The sequence below is a fragment of the Macaca nemestrina genome, chromosome 4, assembly GCF_043159975.1.
Source record: "Macaca nemestrina isolate mMacNem1 chromosome 4, mMacNem.hap1, whole genome shotgun sequence".
NCBI lineage: Eukaryota > Metazoa > Chordata > Mammalia > Primates > Cercopithecidae > Macaca > Macaca nemestrina.
The window spans coordinates 114,181,311-114,196,997 of NC_092128.1; the positions used below are offsets into that span (position 1 = coordinate 114,181,311).

The following is a 15,687-nucleotide window of genomic DNA, read 5'->3' on the forward strand; positions in this document are numbered from 1 at the left end:
AAGACACATGCACACGTATGTTCATCGCTGCACTATTCAATAGCAAAGACATAGAATCAACCTAAATGCCCACCAATGGTGGAACGGATAAAGAAAATGTGGTATATATACCCAATGGAATAATACTGTAGCCATAAAAAAGAACAAGATCGGCCAGGCGTGGTGCTCACACCTGTAATCCGAGCACTTTGGGAGGCCGAGGTGGGCGGATCACGAGGTCAGGAGATCGAGACCATCCTGGCTAACACAGTGAAACCCCATCTCTACTAAAAATGCAAAAAATTAGCCGGGCGTGGTGGCGGCGCCTGTAGTCCCAGCTACTCGGGAGGCTGAGGCAGGAGAATGGCGTGAACCCGGGAGGCGGAGCTTGCAGTGAGCCGAGATCGTGCCACTGCCCTCCAGCCTGGGCGACTGAGCGAGACTCCATCTCAAAAAAAAAAAAAAAAAGAACAAAATCATGTCCTTTGCAGCAACACAGATGGACCTAGAGGCCATTATCCTAAGTGAATTAACAAAGGAACAGGAAACCAAATACCATAGGTTCTGTCTTCTAAGTAGGAGCTAAACATTGGATATGTATAGACACAAAGAAAGGCACAACAGACACCAGGACCTACTTAAAGGTGGAGGGAGGGAGGAAGGTAAGGACAGAAAAACTACCTATCAGGTTCTATGCTTATTACCTGGGTGGCAAAATAATCTGTACATCAAACCCCTGTGACACAAAATCTACCTATATAACAAACCTGCACACGTACCCCTGAACCTAAAATAAAAGTTAAAAACAAAGAGAATTTACAAATAGCTTCGTAAGTAGAATTTTTAAGTCTTCTTCCTCCCCCACCTAATAATAGCTCTAACACTTCAGATTTAGAGATTATAAATCTTCAACACATATCAATAACTAAGATAGTCTTTGATAAAAATCAAAACTATTCTTAAAATTCAACTCTGAGTAAACTTTCATCTGTTTCAAGTGTTATATGGGTCCTTTTTGTTTGCCAGCAAGTAGAAACTGTTACTTGTCTTGTGTTCAATATAATATAATGTTTGGCAAGTGGTAAGCATCTAATACACAACAAAGCTTACTTCTTTCTTGCTCCAAAACTGAAAATGGCTTTATAAAACTCTATAATTTTCAGGAAGAGTTGGAGAAATCACCCTAAACATATAAAACTGCGATGATATTACTGTGGGCAACGTGATAGAAAAGAATTCCTTGTGTTAGAAAAGAATTAACAGAGCAACTTGCTTTGTCCATAATTTTAGTCTAATGTAATCCTAAAGTTGGAGGGTGTGATTTGTGACGAATGGACCTGAGTCAAGGACACAATTTCCTTGACGAATTGAGTTTATTCAGTTGGTCACAGAGGGAGTAAATATGTATGATTCAGCATCAAGACTTATCTTCAGGACTTTTAAGGACAAACTTCCCGTAACTACTCATATTCAGACCAACTCTGTCCTCTTCACTGCTGAACCATGGCACGGGTATGAGGTATTTTCAAAACAGCTGATAAAGTTGATAGACGTGCTTGGCTGAAGGTAATTTTAAAGGTTAAAAGTCATCATCCAAGTTTGTTTTCAACAGATATTACACTTTGTGTTTTTCTTAGAAACCCCGAACACAGGAGTAGCCCTTCATTTTTTGTTCTTCCCCAACACAAATAGATGACATTTACAATCACAAATACTCTGTCAGGCTATAGAATAAATAAGTGCACTCACTGTCACACCATCACTTTCTCCTCTGCTCAAGGAAACAAGTCAAAACAAAAGTAAGTGTAAATCAATCCTAATTGAAGTATAGAGGTAAATTAGTTACAAACTTTAATTCTTAGATGTAACAAATTACCTGCTAAACACTTGAGGACCATTCACTACTCTGAATTGTAGAGAGATGTCAAGATTACAGTTTGAAGGGAAAAAAAGGTGCTACTAATTCAAGAGAACTTACATTTAAAAATCTTATCAAGGGATCCTATACTGAATTCTAACATCTAACATCTAATTCTAACATTAGATTAACATCTAAGCCAGATGTTAATCAATGGCCCACTTGTACTATTTGAATAAAATAATTATGGCATTATTCTGTTGATTCCTTTAATATTAAGAGACCCCTAATAGACCCCTAAAAATTACTACCCATTGGTGATAACTGCTTCTTCTTATCACTTATAGGAATCCTGCCCAGCTCCCTCATAAACAAAGTAGCTACTAATAAAGAAATCTCTTAAAAGAAATACAATTTAAAACATTAAATTTAAAATGTTAGCAGCATACTATTTTAAGAAAGTATGATTAGTATTCACTTTATTTTCAAAATTTTAAAATAGCAAAGTTGCCCATCCATCAACCTAGTTAAACATTATTAAATAGGTGACATTTTAAATAGAAGACGTAAGTCTTACAGATTTCCTACTGGGGGAAAAACTTACAAACAATAAAAAGAGAAAAGGTTTACTGAAGCACTATTCACAATAGCCAAGATATGGAATCAACCTAGTGTCCAAAAACAGATTAATGGGTAAAGAAAATGTGGTATATATACACAATAGATTATTATTCAGCCACAAAAAAAGAATGAAATTCCTGTCAGTCACAGCAACACAGATGGAACTAGAAGACATTAAGTGAAATAGGCCAGGACAGAAAGTTCACCACATCTTCACTCATGTGCAGAAGCTAAAAAAAGTTGATCTCATAGAAGTAAAAAGTACTTCTTTTTACTTCTAGAAGTAAAAAGATAGAGCAGAAGATTCTAGTGTTCTAATGTTCTAAAGCATGGTAGGATGATTATAGGTAACAATAATATATAGTTTCGAACAGCAAAAAGAGGATACTGAATGTTCCCAACACAAAGAAATGATGTGTTTCAGATGATGGATATGCTAATTACCATGGCTTGATCATTACACATTGTACACGTATCAAAATACCACATTGTACCTCATAAATATGTACAATTAATGTGTCAATTAAAAAAAAACTTCAGAACATATCCAAAGTTGGCTGAAAAAAATAACTGAAAATTTTAAACTATATGGTCAATAGTAGCAAAGAGAATTTATCACTAAGAATTGTGTGAGAAAGCTCTACTCTCTTAATAGAGGTATGGTACGCATTAGTATTTTTTCTAGCTTAATTTATTTATGATACTATGGTTGTCCTTGCCAACTGTTAAGTCCCCTTGGGGTGGGTCTCTTCATCCTTTGTACGATGCCTAACAGATAAAAATGCTTAATGTTCCACTTTCTTGGCCTTAAGAATTCTTTATTTTCTTTGCTTTCTATATGTTTTTCTTGTAAGTATTTTCAAATTTCTCATGTTGAATATTAGAAGAAAGTTCATGGAAATACTACAGAGAAAAATACTCAATTCTTTCTAAACATACTTTTACAATATTGGTAAAGAAACTGTGGAGTCTTTAAAAACTACATTATTCCTCAAGAAATGCCCTTTTAAAGCATCTGGGAAAGAAACGTAATTTCAGTTAACAACATAAAAGGAAGGACAAACTCTTAACACTGTTTATTTAATATATGTGGTGTATGTACTTATTATTTAATGACTAAAAAAGGAAAAATTGTTCTTTAGAAAGTTTTGGGATAATAAAACAGGTTTACCAAATAAAAGAGAGAAACAGGATGCTTTAATGATTCCCATATCCTTGACAAAAAAATTGTATCTTTATTCTGTAGCTGGGCGCAGTGGCTCACGCTTGTAATCCCAGCACTTTGGGAGGCCAAGGCGGGTGGATTACCTGAAGTCAGGAGTTCGAAATCAGCCTGGCCAATATGGTGAAACCCCACCTCTACTAAAAATACAAAACTTAGCTGGGTGTGGTGGTGCGTGCCTGTAAACTCTGCTACTCAGGGGGCTGAGGCAAGAGAAGAGAATCGCTTGAATCTGGGAGGAAGAGGTTGCAGTGAGCCAAGATCATATACCACTGCACTCCAGCCTGGGTGACAAAAGGAGGCTCTGTCTCAAAAAAAAAAAAAAAAAAAAGTACTTTGTTCCTCTAACTAGTCTTCTAATATTTAAAAAGCTTTATAACCTAAGATGAAATTCAGACTACTGAATTTAGTTATACAAAATATATACATATAAATATATAGATATAGATATGTGCTAATGGGCTGTACCTTTTTCCCATGAAAATTGCAACCAAACAGTATTTAAAAACTAACAACACTGACTACAGACAATTTCCCTTCTGTAGGATTTAGGGTATCACATGTGTTCTCATCAAGTTTATTTAAAACATTAATAATATTTCCTATAACTAATAACAGTGAGTTGGGTTTGAGAGATCAACCTTCCTGTTGAAAACAACTCAGTAATTTATTTTAAAACATCTTTTCAAAAGAATTGAAAAATTACAAGATAGTAAGAAATTATCAAGTGAAAACTAAAGAGAATTCAACAAATAACACTGGGAAAATAAATATCCACATGCAAAAGAATGAAGCTGGACCCTTACCTTACAACATACACAAAAATAAATTCAAAATGGATCAAATATGTAAACATTAGAGCTAAAAATGTAACAATCTTAGAAGAAAACGTATGGGGAAACTTCTGTCACATTTGATTTGGCAATGATTACTTGGATATGATATCAAAAGCACAAGCAGCAAAAGAAAAAAATAGACAAAACTGGACTACATCAAAACTAAAAATACTATCAACAGAGTTAAAAGGCAACTCACAGAACTGGAAAAAATATTTGCAAATCATACATCTGATAATGAACTACTATATAGAATATTTATAAAGAACTCTTAAAACTCAACAACAAAAAATAGGCTAATTCAGAAACGGGAAGAGGATTTGAATAGATGTTTTTCCAAAGAAGATATGAAATGGCCAATAGGCATATGAAAAGATGCTCAACATCATCAGAAAAACACAAATCAAAACCATAATAAGACACCACTACTTCACACCCATTAGAACGGCAATTTTTTTTTTTTTTTGAGACAGAGTCTCGCTCTGTTGCCTAGGCTGGAGTGCAGTGGCGCATTCTCAGCTCACTGCAAGCTCCACCTTCCAGGTTCACACCATTCTCCTGCCTCAGCCTCCCGAGCAGCTGGGACTACAGGCGCCCGCCACCACGCCTGGCTAATTTTTTGTGTTTTTTTTTAGTAGAGATGCGGTTTCACCGTGTTAGCCAGGATGGTCTCAATCTCCTGACCTCTTGATCCAACCGCCTCAGCCTCCCAAAGTGCTGGGATTACAGGCGTGAGCCATCACGCCCAGCCAGCAATTATTTTAAAAAAAAACAAAAACAAAAACAAAAACAGAAAATAACAAATGTTGGCTAGAACGTGGAGAAACTGTAACCATTACGGCATTACTGGTGAGAACATAACATGGTGCAGCTGCTGTGGAAAATATGGCAGTTCCTCAAAAAATTAAACACAGAATTACCATATGATCCACCAATTCCACCTTTAAGTCAAAGAAAAATCAAAAGGAAAATTTAAAAGCATCTTGAGGGCCGGGCATGGTGGCTCACGCTTGTAATCCCAACAGTTTTGGAGGCCAAGGCGGGTTGATCACTTGAGGTCAGGAGTTCGAGACCAGCCTGGCTAACATGGTGAAATCCCACACAAAAAAATTAGCTGGGCGTGGTGGCGTGTGCCTGTAATCCCTACTCGGGAGCCTGAGGCAGGAGAATCACTTGAACTTGGGAGGCAGAGGTTGCAGTGAGCTGGGATCACGCCACTGCACTCCAGCCTGGATGACAGAGCTCAACTCCATTTAAAAAAAAAAAAAAAAAGCTAAATTTTATGTTATGTATATTTTACCACAAAAAAAAGTAAAAGGAGAATGAAAACTCAGCATAAAAAGCAAGTTCTGAAACCACATTTCCTCTAAAGTATCTTTATCGGTCATGGGAAACTAGAACCTATGTTTTAAAAGATTCTCAGGATGACCAAGATGGAAATAAAGCTGAAGGTCACACAACAAGGGCCATCTAATCTGAGATTCTCCTCACAATAAGCTGGAATCCTAAAGGGGCACATCCTCACAGTGAGAATGACATGAACTAGATTATGGTCTAAGGTCACACTGCTTTTCTCAAACTTCAAACTTGGGTCTGTAATCATCCCCTGGACTAGAATACTCCCAAGTGTCGGTCAGACAGAAGTGCACACTGTCTAAGTACCTATGCTGTGGACTTAAAAGTACTCTTATAAATAATTCTTCAAATGCAATATCCAGGCCCCAGTCAAGGATAGTGGAGTATGCAAGAAATGTAGGAATAAGCAGCAGAAAGGAAAAGGGGTCAGGAAAGAACCTTAGAAAGTGGATTATCAGATGCAGATTCTATGTGTTTTCTGTGATAGAAGAAATAAAATGACAGGTTGGAAACATTTAGCAGAGAACTAAACACTATAAATAGTAATAGATTTTTACAAGAAAAAATAGAGACTCTAGAACTAAAAATATAATATAACTCCAACTAAGAACTGAATGGAAAGGTTTAACAGATTAGATTCACCTTCAGAGATAATTAATAATGAAAAGACAACAGGCAAGTCTAGAGATATGCTGGAAGTAGTTTGAATCAGCTTGCAAGAACCAATTATGTGTAGCTCTTCCTAATTCTGCATCAGTACAGTCAAATTGGTTGCCTGAAACTACCCTTGATAAGGATATTTATACTACGGAAATCAACAAATGCTATAAATCAGGGCTTCTTTTTCCCTGGAGAGCCATTTTACCAGCACACATTTGGAAGTTACCATACAGAATCTGGGACAGGGAGACCAAAAAAAAAAAAAAAAAGTACGTAGGGAAGAGAGGGTAAGAAATGTGAAGGGTATAAAAGAGGGCTCAAAACATATTTAATTAAAGTTTCAAAAACTGAATAGAGAGAAGAAACACTTTATCAGTTAGTGGCTAAGCTTTTTCCAGAACTAATTACCAAATCATAGATTTAAGAAGCCAAATGAATGCATTGCAGGATAAAAAGAAATCTGCAATGAAGTAAGACTGACTTCCGTATCATTAGAGTAGCCTTTGTGTTTTTAAATCTATGAGTTTTTCCCTTTATCTCCAAAAATTATAAATGCTACCAGAATTGAGACAGACAGAGATTTATTTTCATTAATTTTGCCTACAATGAAGCCTATGCTTTGGAACTACAGCTTCAGAACTTTTTAGCTCAAGTAGCTGGGCATGGTGGCTCACACCTGTAATCCCAGCACCGTGAGAGGCAGAGGCAGGAGAATCACTTGAGCCGAGGAGTTCAAGACCAGCCTGGGCAACATGGCAAAACCGCGTCTCTACAAAAAATACAAAAGAATTAGCCAGGTGTGGTGGCGTGTACCTGTCAGTCACAGCTATTCAGGAGGCTAAGACGGGAGGATGGTTTAAATCCAGGAAGAAGAGGTTGCAGTGAGCCAAGATTGTGCTATTACACTCCAGCGTGGGCAATATAGTGAGACCCTGTCTCTGGGGGAAAAAAAACAAAAAAAAAAACAAAAAATAAAAAACTTTTCAGGTCAAGAAAGTTTTCTACTGCTTTTATATTTTGCTTCTGTTCCATTTATTCTGGTTTCTCCACTGGGAACTTATTCATCAGTATGGTACTTCTATGTCTTCAGCATCTGTCATTTTCACCCTCATCATTTCCGTCATTATTTTCTCCTCCTAAAAAAAATCTCAAATAAATACTATAGGATTGACCCATTCATCATATAGAGGATTGACTCCATTTTCTGCAGGATCAGCTCTGCTGTGTGCAATTGCCATTACAGATTTTGGCTATTGCATTTTCAGATTGTTGTCACTGTTTTATTTTGGTCATCTTTATTCCAGCTTCTTTTAAAATATCATTCTGATTTTTTGTTATAACTTTATGTTTTGGTTTCCTAGAGGTCTTACTTTTTGCTCTGTTACTAAGAATAAAATCTGACACTTCTCATAAATATCTTTTGTACATCATAATAAATGATATTCAATATTATTTTTAAGACTTTCTTCCTCATCTTTGGGGTAATGGTTCCCTTCTTTTATGCAGATATCTTTCATGCAGATTTCTTTCACAGTCCTCATGAAAATTATCCTTGCAAAAATAAGATATAATTTTTAATGGCAGGGTATATAGATTGCCCTTGATTCCCATCACTATCAATTTGGATGGTGAAAAATTGCTCATACTTAATTTGGTTAGGTTTTAAGTGTACAGGCTGATATACACAGTCCATGGCTGAATTTATAGTACTAAGCAGGCAGTACAACCAAATTGGGCTGATTTAAAATCTATTATTCCTTTCTTCTCATATTATGAGAATTCATTCCTACATCAACAGGAACATTCTGTAGTTTGTTTTTTAACAGAAAATAAATGATAACCTGAAAACCCAAAAGCACACTCCTTTTAAGGTTCTTCTGAACACAACATCTACTGCTACATCACATCCCTGGAATGTAATATCCTAACACTTTCATTCTCTTCCAGATTGCACATTGGAAATTTAGTCTCTGAATAGATGTATAAAAAATAGTGTGGAACATGCGGATTTGGAAGAGCTAGGAGAGAGAAAAATTTCTGAGGAGGTTAATGGGCTTTTAATATGTAACAAAATATATAATATGAACGAAATAGTGCAAGTCCCCATAGTCATACATGGTAACCTGTGTCTCCAAGGTATGAACAAACAACAGGAATGGATCAAAGCCTCTTCTTATCCACTTCCCACCTTAATCTCCTGTTTTAGAAATCAAACCATAAACAGACCACTAAGACTTTCTTAGTCTACTCCAATGTAGTAAGTAGTTAGTAGAAACAAGTCTAAAACTGAGAAATTATCGATCACTACTTTTCCCAATGCCATTATGGAACTATACGCATATTTTAATGAGAAACTGGAAGAAAGCATATCACACATGGCAAGCCTAAAGTAAGTATTTTTCAATAGGTACATTTTTTAAACAAAGAAGTTGATATTAATCTCTATGTTTGAACATGGTCAACTAAAATGTCATGGTGACAGGTGCTGACTATTACAGAAAGTGAATGAATTATTTCACAACAGAAAGATTAAAATTGAGACATAATTATTGTAAACATCTGAAAATTATAAATGTCTATAATGATTTTACACATAATGATATAAACACTGATTTCTTCTCCACGTCACTTAAAGTTTGAACATGACATTTTAGGATGTCTACTCTATCGAGTAAACACAGAATTTATCACTCTAGACAAATTCTACTCTATCAAGTAAACAGAATTTGTCATTCTAGATAATCAAGGAAATGACATAAATATGTTTCAAAAGCATTTAATGCATAGGTAGCTATAAACAGGCAAGCAAGGAAAGGCAGGGTAATTTTAAGGAGACAGCCTACCCATACAAGCTGATATTGTTTGTTTTTTCAGGGTTTTTTTGGGGGGTGGGGCGGGAAGACAGAGTCTTGCTCTGTTACCCAGGCTAGAGTGCAATGGCACGATCTTGGCTCACTGCAACCTCTGCCTCCCAAGTTCTAGTGATTCTTGTGCCTCAGCCTCCTGAATAGCTTAGATTACAGGTGCCCACCACCACACCTGGCTAATTTTTGCAGAGACAGGGTTTTTAGTAGAGATGAGGTTTCACCATGTTGGCCAGGCTGGTCTCAAATTCCTGACCTCAAGTGATGTGCCCGCTTCAGCCTCCCAAAGTGCTGGGATTACAGGCATGAACCACCATGCCCAGCCACCAGCTGATATTCTTGAGAACAATTATCAGAAACATAACTCCTCAAATGTGGAAAATAACTTCAAATTAAGAAAAGTCATATAATTGTGTTTTTTTCCTTTTTACATATCATAATGATCATTTCATTAGTAAAGTAACCCTGAGCTCACTATTTCTAAGATAACTATGCTCCCAAAAACATTTAGTACTCAGCCAGGCGTGGTGGCTTACGCCTGTAATCCCAGCACTTTGGGAGGCCAAGGCAGGTGGATCACGAGGTCAGGAGATAGAGACCATCCTGGCTAACACGGTGAAACCTCGTCTCTACCAAAAAAATACAAAAAGTTAGCCGGGCATGGTGGCAGGTATCTGTAGTCCCAGCTACTCAGGAGGCTGAGGCAGGAGAAAGGCATGAACCCAGGAGGTGGAGCTTGCAGTGAGCTGAGATTGCACCACTACACTCCAGCCTGGGTGACAGAGCGAAACTCCCTCTCCAAAAAAAAAAAAAAATTCAGTAGTCTAATGAATTTCTCTTAGTAAGTAGTTCAAATTTAGTGAACCTTTACTATGTGCCAGATACTGTTTTAAAGAGATTTACACGTACTAACTGATTTCTCTGAAGAAGTACTATTATTATCCCCATTTTAAAGACTGGAAACTAGGGGACACAAAAGTCAAGAATTTGCCAAGGTTTTTATTCTTGCTGCATAAGAAATTCACCAAAATGCAACTTGAAAAAACAATTTTATCATACGCATGAATTCTGTGGGTCAGAAATTTAGAGCAAACACAAAGGTAAGGAACAACGTCTGAGGTCACAACTGAAAAGACACAACAATTAGGGATGACTCAATGGGACTGCAGTCATTTGAGGAAATCACTTTCATGTGTGATTGTTGATGCTACTGTCGGCTAGAATCTAAACTGGAGCTGTCAACTAGGGCAGCAGTCCCCAACCATTTTGACACCAGGGACCGGTTTCAAGAAAGACAATTTTTTTCCACAGAGGAGGGCAGGGGGATGGTTTTGGGATGAAACTTTCCACTCAGATCATCAGGCATTAGATTCCCATAAGGAGCACGCAACCTAGATCCCTCATATGCACAGCTCACAATAGGGTTTGCAATCCTGTAAGAATTCAATACAGCTGCTCATCTAACAGGAGGCAGAGCTCACCTCCTGCTGTGCAGCCGGGAGTGGGGGGATGGGGAGGATGGGATTGGGGACCCCTGAACTAGGGTCCTACAGATAGCCTTTCTCTGTAGCCTGAGCTTTCTTCACAGCAGGCAGCTTCAGAATAGTCAAGCATCGTACATGGCAGCACAGAGATCCAAAAGCAAGTGTCCCAGAAAACAAGGTGAAGGCTGCACTGCCTTTTCTGACTTAGCCTCAGTCATCGTGCAGTACTTTCACCATATTCTATTGGTCATAAGCTAGTTGTGGTTAGTCGTGAGCCTGTGCAGAGATTCAAGAGTAGAGGATAGAGACCCCTCTTCTCAATGGAGACTATAGAGAGCAAGGGGCTGAAAGTGGAAAATACATGTCTGGAAAGTATAACATGCCACCATCTTATAGCAAATATTCACAGTGCATGCTCTTAACTACCATACTTGACTGCTTGCTCAAAAAGTGGCACACTCTATAGTACATAACAACCACACTCTTGACCAGATCTGACAGTTTTGGGGTGGCCTGAAATACCATTCAGAATATGAAATAGGCAATGGGACCTCAGAGAAAGAGACTGAGCTCCGAAGAAACTTCTTTAGACTGTAGTATCTTCATATTCATGTCCCTCTGGAAGCTATCAGTGAAGACAGTGAGAGGATTCTCTACCAAGAAAAACAAGGCTGGGAGCAGTGGCTCACACCTGTAATGCCAATACTTTGGGAAACTGAGGCAGGAGGATCACTTGAGCCCAGGAGTTTGAGGCTGCAGAGATTCATAGTTGCACCATTACAATCCAGCAGCCTGGGCAACACAACAAGACTCCCATTTCTTTTAAAAAAAAAAAAAAAAAAAGGAAAAGAATAAATAAAATATGTGTCTCTTATAACCTCTCCATCATGGTTATTTCCAGTGGTGGCAAATTCCATCACAAAAATCATTGTAAATGCTCTGGAAGAGGGAAAAGGGTGCCCTATCGACATCCTACTCTCACAGACTTGACTTCCAGTATCTCACCATCACCTGGTGTCCAGTATTACAGATCCAACCCAAATGAGATTTTAATTTCTGATGTGTCATTAAAACATCTACAACACAAGATCTACATGCTTTACATATATATCAACAATTTTCTCATATCAGAAGGAAAGTTGCAATTCTAGGAGCAAGTTTCCAGAATCTTTTGGTTTGCAGTGGGGTGGGTGGGGGAAGTTGGGGAGCAGCCAAACAAATATTAATTGATTATATCACAAGTACTTAATCAAAACTTACTGCTAATTCTTCTGCTGATTTCAAATGGTTTGGAAAGACTAGAGTAGAACTGAGAGAGTTCGAGAATCAGGCTATGAAGACCCTCTCCAATGTTAAATCTGTCAGAATCAGAGTCCTGGAACAAAGCCAGACAAAAGCAAGGTGCAAACTGTCTCACCAAACTAACCACCACAACCTTCATTAACAGCCAAGGAGACTGATGTTTTTTAAGTGGTAGGGTTATTAACTGGGTTGTGAACAAATACCTCCCCATTAAGAGTTCCTCCCAACACTGTTGTAAACACCTCAAAGTCACCGAGAAATTTCTATTAAATCTGATTATTTGCTAAAAATAATAAAACCACTATCTTTAACAAATCCTTGGTTGATACAAAAAGAAAAATCAAGATTGCTTTCTATTTTGGTTTATGTACTAAAATGCACAGAAACAGTCAGGCTACACCTGTAGTTTATTTACAAAGAAACATTCTGGCAAAATTAATACAACTGGCTAAATATTACTTATTTGGAAATACTGGTTTAGTAATAATTTTAAAAAACAAAAACTGCTTTACCAGTTTAACTTTATTTGAAGACTTTGGGTCAAATTTTCATTTTGAATAAAATTTCAATTAATACAAACAACTTAACAACCAAACAGTAGATGAGACATTTAATGAATAAACTCTCTTCTGTTAAGACTTCCCTTAAGTAAATTTTTCCAGAGGTACTGTGTTTTGGCTATGTGTTCTGGCTCTGTTTCTTTTAATAAATTACAGAAAGGAAAAAGGTGGGGAGGGGAATGTGACAGTCACACTTAATCTACACCAGGCTGCCATATGTCACTTTTTGTCCTTTACTGGTTCATTGACTATTCATGAATTAACTACCTGAAAAGTGTTATATTTATCTGTACAGGCACAAAGCTGTCAATTCAGTTCAAAGTATGCTTGCCTTTGTTGTCAACGAGAAAAACGCTCTCTATATGACACTATCCTATAAGTATTTTAAAAATCTACATTGATATAATGAGTTTCTATGTTGATACTAGCTGTGCCTTACTACTGTTTTTTAATGACTATTATATCAAAGGAAAAATGAAGCAGTCCCAGCTTTTAGAGCCTCTGGCCTCTAAGGATTTCCACAGAAGCCCCAAATCCTATTCCCTCCTATACTTTATTATCAATGGTCTTACTGTTTTCATTTCTTTTCTTCCTTTATCCATGGCTTGTTTCTGGCAGTATCCTCTGCTATTAACTTACCTCATCAAAGCTACCTGAGGACTGACCAGTGCTTCCCCAGGATGCATTACATCAGCTCTAGCTCAGAATCTGCCCTGGAGTTTCCTATTCCCTCCCACAGTCATTGCCATGAACGATTTCATGGTTCATTCATATTCCAACTTGTTTGCCAGCATCTAGAGAAGACATTTTTTAAAAGGCATAAAAAGAGACACTCAGCTTTCATTACTATCAGACAAGAAAATAGGAAAAACAAGCTTGCCTAAGACATTTTAAAGTGCTTCCTCGATAGCTTCAGGCTTAAAACTACCATTACAAATCCAACATATTTTTCCTGAGAGAGCAAGATCAGAGGGAGAGAGTAAATGTATATAAACACATACCTGCATCCTAAAAATTCTCTGAATAGCTTAAATAAAAAAGGACTGTGAAATCTACACTCCCAAATTACTGGCATTTGAAAGTTTTATGATGATAAATAAAGCAAAAAAAGTAAATGGAATTTAATTTTCCCTAGTGTATTTGACAAAAATTGACATTAATGTTCAAAACACATGATAAAAGTTATTTTATAGTGATTGAGGCAAAAGACCTAATCCAAAAAGAAAATAGTGTTTTATAAATAGTTCCAACATATCATGTTCTTCCATGCTTTATTTCAACATATCTTTTGAACATCCCAAAACCTAAAAAAAAAAAATTCTTTGTAATTCAAAAAGGTGGCTGAAACCTGTACTTTCATTAACAGACAGTGATATGGTTTGGCTGTGTCCCCATCCAAATCTCATCTTGAATTGTATCTCCCAGAATTCCCATGTGTTGTGGGAGGGACCCAGAGAAAGGTAAATGAATCATGGGGGCCAGTCTTTGCTGTGCTATTCTCGACAGTCAATAAGCCTCATAAGTCTCACGAGATCTGATGGGTTTTATCAGGGGTTTCCACTTTTGCTTATTCCCCATTTTTCTCTTGCCATCGCCATGTAAGAAGTGCCTTTCACCTCCCACCATAATTCCGAGGTCTCCCCAGCCATGTGGAACTGTTTAAGTCCAATTAAACCTCTTTTTGTTCCAAGTTTTGAGTATGTCTTTATCAGCAGCATGAAAACAAACTAATATGGACAGGAAGATGAAGCAGAGGAAACTTGGTATTTCAAAGCTCCTCTAGGACATAAGACTAAGTCATCAAATTCCTAAAGTATTTAATGTATGCAAGTAATGCTTATGCCTCAGAAAACAAAAGATTCAAATACAACTTGAATATTTTTATGATAAAAAACTAATTGAAGAGATTTTTCCATATTAATAGTATATAGTTGTTTTACAGTAAGTATTATGTACCCTCAGAAGCCCCTAACCTGTTTGTTTCTTCTGTATTCCATAACTTTATCAAATGTATCACTATTTGCTCAGTCTTCTAGGATTAAAAACCTCTTTATCACATTTTCTTCATTAGTCAGGATTAGGTTCAGCTGCATGCAACCACATACGACAAGAACAAAAACAGACAAAAGCAATGACTTACGCAAGATAGAAAGTGAATGTATCCTCATAAAAAAAAAAAAAAAAAAATGTAGTCCAGATGTAGTCAGTCCAGTGTATAGTTCATAACAATACAAACTGACTTAATCATGGAAAGGATCATGTAAGTGGGAGGCACCATGCCTTCTCCTTCAGGCTCACATAGGCCATACTGGCAAAGGAGGAACTCTCCATTCATCCATGTAAGTGTATTAAGGCAAGGCAGAGACTGTAATCTGGTGTGTGTGTGTTTGTGGAGAATCTTGCTGGTATTTAGTGGTCAGAAATGAGGGGTCTCACAGGGCAGGAAATCAGTCTCTGTGTCAAAAGAACACTTCCCAGCAGGCAGAATGTTGAGCTAGAATTTTTTTTAACTGTCAACCCAGAAGTCTATGCCCCGCCACAAATACCTTCAAAAAATGAAAGCAAAATAAATACTTGCAGACGAACAAAAGCTCAGAGAATTCACTGAAAGCAGACTTGTGCTATGAGAAATGTGGACAAATGTTAAAGGCATACTTTCTCATTTTTAAGCTCTTTAAAAGTTAACTGACTAAAGCAATCCTGGTAATGTATTATGGGGTTTATAACATATAGAAATAAAATATGTGACCAATAGCACAAGGGACGGCTCTAACATATAGTCTGCTGAGGAGACAAACTTTGGGTGAATTTAAGCCTCCCAGTCACATAAAAAATTACACTAGGACCTCAGCAAGATGGCAGAATAAGAGGACACCTGCTCTATCCCCTGCAAACAAGAATTCTGCATCCATCCACAGAAAAAAGAGCCTCAGGATTCAGGTAGG

General features: G+C 37.2%; 1 protein-coding gene across 8 annotated transcripts in view; it reads right to left on the reverse strand.

The window, feature by feature from the left end:
• Positions 1-15,687, reverse strand: part of LOC105494199 (cytochrome c oxidase assembly factor 1) — a 195,257-nt gene that overhangs the window by 38,503 nt on the left and 141,067 nt on the right. The window contains exon 1 of one of the 8 annotated variants that reach the window (XM_011762418.2): positions 13,382-13,403. The exons of 5 other annotated variants lie outside the window; for them this stretch is intronic. The gene's annotated coding sequence lies outside the window, so the exon portion shown is untranslated. Of the gene's footprint in view, positions 1-7,345; positions 7,367-12,140; positions 12,163-13,381; positions 13,404-15,687 lie in introns of those variants that run through there. 2 more of the 8 variants (XM_071095104.1, XM_071095106.1) reach the window with 2 other exon arrangements.